The sequence below is a fragment of the Durio zibethinus genome, chromosome 21 (assembly GCF_047325235.1).
Source record: "Durio zibethinus cultivar Kanyao isolate XHJ-2024 chromosome 21, ASM4732523v1, whole genome shotgun sequence".
Lineage (NCBI taxonomy): Eukaryota > Viridiplantae > Streptophyta > Magnoliopsida > Malvales > Malvaceae > Durio > Durio zibethinus.
In genome coordinates, this window is record NC_143182.1 from 13,675,323 (window position 1) to 13,681,322 (window position 6,000).

Below are 6,000 nucleotides of genomic sequence, written 5' to 3' on the forward strand. Positions count from 1 at the left end.
AATTTTCTCCTTTATGGATGATTTCTCAGGGTATAATCAGATAAAAATGGCTGTAGATGATATGGAAAAAACCACTTTCATGACCATGTGGGGAACTTTTTGTTACAAAGTTATACCTTTTGGGTTAAAAATTGTTGGGGTGACATATCAAAGGGTTATGGTAATATTCTTCCATGACAAGATGCACAAAGAGATCGAGGTGTATGTAGACGATATGATTGTAAAATCTTACGAGAATGAATATCATGTCGCCAGCCTTAAAAAGTTATTTGAGAGATTGAGAAGGTTTCAGCTCAAGTTAAACCCAGCTAAGTGCACCTTTAGGGTAAAGTCAGGGAAGTTACTAGGCTTTGTGGTTAGTGAAAAAGGAATTGAAGTCGATCCAGACAAGATACAGGCCATTCAAAATTTGTCACCTCCGAGTACACCAAGAAAGTTCGAGGTTTTCTGGGAAGATTAAACTACATTTCTCGATTTATCTCTCAGCTTACCTATAAATATGATCCCATATTAAGCTTTTCTGTAAGAATAATCTTGAAAAATAGAATGAGGAATGTGAAGTGGCTTTTGATAAAATTAAGCAATACTTGTCAAATCCTCCAATGTTGGTGCCACCTATTCCAAGAAAACCCTTAATTCAATGGAATGTGTGCTGGAGCAACAAGACGAGTCTAGCTGAAAGGATAGAGCTATTTACTATCTGAGTAAAAAGTTCACAGAATATGAATCCAAGTATTCCTCATTAGAAAAAAAAGTTTTTTGCATTAAAGTGGACTGCCAAAAGACTCAAATAGTATATGCTCTATCATACCACATGTCTCATAGCAAAACTGGATCCGATTAAATATATCTTTGAAAAGCTTTTTTTGTTTGGAAGAATTGCTGATGACAAGTAATACTCTCAGAATATGATATTATATATGTGAGCCAAAAGGTAACAAAAGGGGGTGCTATAGCGAAGTTCTTTGCAAATCGCGCTACTAAAGAATATGAACCAATGAGGTTGGAATTCTCTGATAAAGATCTAATGACTATTTTCCAACTGAAGAAAGGGGAGCATGGAGAAAAATGTTGGAGAATGTATTTTGATGGAGCTACCAATGCCTTGGGATATGGAATTGGGGCAATTCTGATCTCTCCAGAAGAACAATACTACCCTGTAACAGCAAGGTTAAATTTTAATTGCACAAATAACATTACTGAATATGAGGCATGTGTCATGGGCTTACAAGCTACTATAGATAAAAAAGTGAAAGCATTAAAAGTGTTTGGGGACTCAGCTCTAGTTATATATTAGTTGAAAAGGGAATGGGAGACGAGGGATTCAAAACTCGTTTCATATCATAAGTATATTCTAGAGTTGATAAAATAATTTGAAGATTTCCAGTTTGATCATTTACCTCAAGAAAAGAATCTGATTGTCGATGCATTAGCTACTCTAGCTGTAATTATTCAAATTAATGACAATACTGACATTCAACCCATCAGGCTAGATGTTAAGGATATGCCAGCTCATTGCTCTAATGTAGAAGAAGAGGAATATAGGAAGCCCTGGTATTATAATATCTTATAGTATATTAAAGATCAGCAATACCTAGTTCAAGCAACAAAAAATGATAAAAGGGTCATCTGAAGATTAGCTATGAGCTTTTTCTTGGATGGGGATGTTCTGTACAAAAAAAATCAGGATCAAGTATTACTAAGGTGCATAAGTAAGGCTGAAGCAAGAAAAATCATTGAAGAGGTGCATGATGGAATTTGTGAGGTACATACAAGTGGACATATGATGACAAGACAGATTATAAAAGTAGGATACTACTGATTGACAATGGAGAGTGATTGCATTGACTATGCTCGTAAATGCCATAAATGCCAAATATATGCTGATAAGATCCATGCTCCGTCATCTGTTTTACATGCTATAGCACCACCTTAGCCATTCTCAATGTGAGGTATAGATGTTATTGGTCCTATCACCCTAAAGGCTTCTAATGGGCATAGATTTTTTTTGTGATGATAGATTACTTCATAAAATGGGTGGAGGTAGCATCATATACAAATGTAACATGATCTGTGGTTTGTAAGTTCATAAAAAGAGAGATTATCTGTAGATATGAACTTTCAAAGAGAATCATTTTAGATAATATCAAGAATCTAAATAGTAAGATGATGTAAGAAATATGTGCTCAATACAAGATCAAGCATCATAACTCGACACCATACCGTCCGAAAATGAATAGGGCAGTTGAGGCAGCCAACAAGAACATAAAAAGAATTATTGAGAAAATGACTGAGACTTATAAGATTGGCATGAGAAGTTGCCATTTGCATTGCATGCATATCGAACGTCAGTTCGCACCTCTACTGGGACAACCTCATTTTTTTTTTGTTTATGAAATGAAAGCTGTACCACCAGTGAAAGTGGAAATCCCATCCTTAAGGGTTCTAAAAGAAGTTGAGTTAGATGAAGCTGAATGGATTCAAGAACGCTATGAACAGTTAAATTTCATAGAAGAAAAGAGATTGACTGCATTGTGCCATGGTCAGCTATATCAAAGAATAATGATGAGGGCGCATGATAAAAAGATTTGATCCTGTTGCTTTCGAGAAGGAGAGTTGGTCTTAAAGAGAATCCTTCTAATCCAGCGTGATAATAGGGGAAAATGGACTCTGAATTAAGAAAGGTCGTATCTGGTAAGACAAGCTTTTTCAGGTGAAACACTGATACTAACTGAGATGGATGGAAATAATTTACCCCATCCTATAAATTCTGATGCTGTGAAGAAGTATTATGCTTTAAAAAAATAAAAAAATAAAAAAATAAAAAAAGAAAACTCAAGGCGAAAATTCTAAAAGGGCGGTTTGAGTCATAAGGGGTTTATCTAAGTTGAAAACCTGAAAAGGCAGCTTAGATAAAGAGAATATAGCATCAAATTTAAAAATTCGTTGACATGGAGACTAGCAAATTTGGAGGAGCTCTGAGTTGTTAAATACATCAGATAGTTGGGTTTTAAAAAAAAATCTTAAAATGTGTTATCATGATTATCCGATTGTTCATTTTTGGGCATGAAACTCCCCATACTTATCCTTGTATTTCTTTCTTGGCTAAAGTTTGCCAACATTTTGTTAATAAAAGACATTTTATTTCACTCTTTGTGTGCCTCTTCTGTTGACAGTTTCTCAACCATTCTTATTCTTTTCTTCTTGATACTCTACAATCGAAGAAATATGCAAATGCATTTTTACTTGTTGAGTTTGAAATAATGATTAATAAATGAATAATGGCATGAAAGACTTTTACATTACATTGAAAAAGTCAAGAGTGATAAAAGTATAATCGAGATGTTCAGTTCCTGATAAGGGCATTGAATTTGAAAATAGATTTTTTACAAGAAGAATGTGAGTGGAAGAGATGATTGAAAACTACACTGGCTCAATCTTAGAAGAGCAGTGTAATCTGGTTTTTAAAGAATCAAAAGGTTTGATGCCCAAGAAAATAGCTTGAGAAACTTGAGTACCATAATTGAATAGGAATTAATTAGCCAACATTTACATAGCATGCATTGAATTTCATATGCATTACATAGCATATACTACATTCAAGAAAATATAGAGCATAAATTCAAGAAGCAGGGGTATTCCAACATCCCACATAGAGAAGATAGATGTGAAGACATTTTCAAATTTGAGAAAAAACTTGTCAGGTAAGTTTTTAATCCTTGAAATAGGATGTTTCTCGGTATCAGGATTGATTTGTAAGACCTTTGGCCATAATATCCTGAAATTCCTTCAAACACAATTTTTAACTCCTTTGGACTTGATTATCAAGGAGCAATTTTATTTTTCAAAGTTGTGATGCCTCTGTTCAAAGGAGCAATTTACTTTCCAAAAGTCGTTGAGCCTCTGATTAGAGGAGCCTTTTATTTTCAAAAGTCATTGAGTCTCTGATTAGAGGAGCTATTTATTTTCAAAGTCGTTGAGCCTCTGATTAAGGGAGCTTTGTTTATTTATTTTCAAAAGTCATTGATCCTCTGATTAGAGAAGCTTTATTTATTTTCAAAGTCGTTAAACCTCTGATTAGAGGAACTTTGTTTATGTTTTTCAAAGTCATTGAGCCTCTGCTTAGAGGAGTTTTGATCAAATTTGTAACACAAAAAATGAAAAAAAGAGGTCGAGTGAAGTCTTGAATGGGTGTCTATGTTTTTACGCAATTTCTGTTTCACAGAAAATGTACAAAGAGGGGCAACTGTAGATACTCAATTTGGTCTAGGCTCGGATCAATTGGGTCTGGTCCAAATGGGTAAGCCCATTTTATTTTTTATTTTTTATTTTATATCTTTATTTTATTTTTTATTTTTATTTTTTATTTTTTTGTATCTTATGTGTTTATTATTTATTTATTTATTGTTACTATTTATTAATATATATTTATGTTTTTTTATCTGTTAATATTTATATATATTTATCTATTTATATATTATTAATATTTATATATGTTTATCTATTTATATATTATAATATATATGTATTTATTATTATTTATTTATTTATATATTATAATTTATCTATTATTATTTTTATTTATCTTTAATATTTTTATTTATCTAATTATTTTTCTTTAATTATCTATTAACATTTTTATTTGATTTGATTTTCTTTTTCTTTTTATTCGGTTGAGATTGGAATGAAATTTGGGGAATCCTACCGTGAATTTGGGATTCAATCAAAGTTCATATTGGATTTAATGATTGAATCCCAATCCAAGGAGGAGTTGAGATTGATCAGAAACTCTTCTGATCAATCCTTATAAATATATCTACGAATCAAAGGACCAACAGACACAAAAAGGCAAACACTGGCTGAGAGAGAGTGAACAGAGAAGAAACAGAAGCTAAAAAAGAGTTTTTGTATGTTAGAATAGCTCTAAGAATCGATGGGAATTTTTTAGAATTTTTGGTGAATTTTTTTTTTTTGAAAATTTTTGGAAAATTTTTAGATTTCGATTGAATTTTTTGGCGAAGTTTAAATTTTTCAGTGACTTTTCTGGCCAAGTTTGAATTTTTCGGCCAGTTTCCCAATTTTCGATGACTATTTCCAGAAATCGATCAGCTTTTCGATGAACTTCTGGTAAAAATCTCAGATTTCGATAAAAATTTCCAGAATTCGATGAGAAGTCAATCGAAGTTCTTCGTCTGTTTAGAGCGAAGGGAGAGGAAAGAAAGGGAAGAGAGAGAGAGGGAAGGCTTAGTCTGCTGAAAAATAGAGGAATTAGCTTTTTATACCTAGTGAAAACCACATCATTTTGGCGTTACGGCGCCTAGAGGATCCACGCGTTTTGAAATCAGGCAACCCGACCTGAGCTTCAACTTACTTTCGACCCGCGTTCAACTCGAGTGCGAGCCGTTTTCGAAGTTGAGTCGATTCGAGCCGAGTCGCACCTTCGAGTCGTCTTTTCTTCTTCAAGCCGCGTCGAGCCGAGCCGTTAAGCCGAGTCGTTCTTAGGTTTTTTATTTATTTATTATTTATTATTATTATAATTATTATAATTCTTTATTGATTAGATTAGAATTGTTTAATACATTTTATTTTTATTTTATTTTTCTTTATTTTTATTTTTATTTTATTTTATTTTCTTTAAATAAAATTCAAAAAAAATATTTTTGAGGAAAAGTTGAAAGTATTAATTTTCTTTGAAAATAAGTTTTCTAAAAAAATATTTTTGAGGAAAAGATGAAAGTATCAATTTTCCTTTAAAATAAGCTTTCTTAAAAAAAAATTTTTTGGAGAAAAGTTGAAAGTATCAATTTTTCTTAAAAATAAGTTTTCAAAAGTGGATTTTTGAGAAAAAGTTGAAAGTATCAATTTTCCTCAAAATTAAAGTTTCTAAAAAATTTTTTGAGGAAAAATTGAAAGTATCAATTTTTCTTGTACAAAAGTAATTTTTTTCCTTTCTTTTTATTTTCTTGAATTTTCTTTAATGTTAAATAATCCGACAATGGA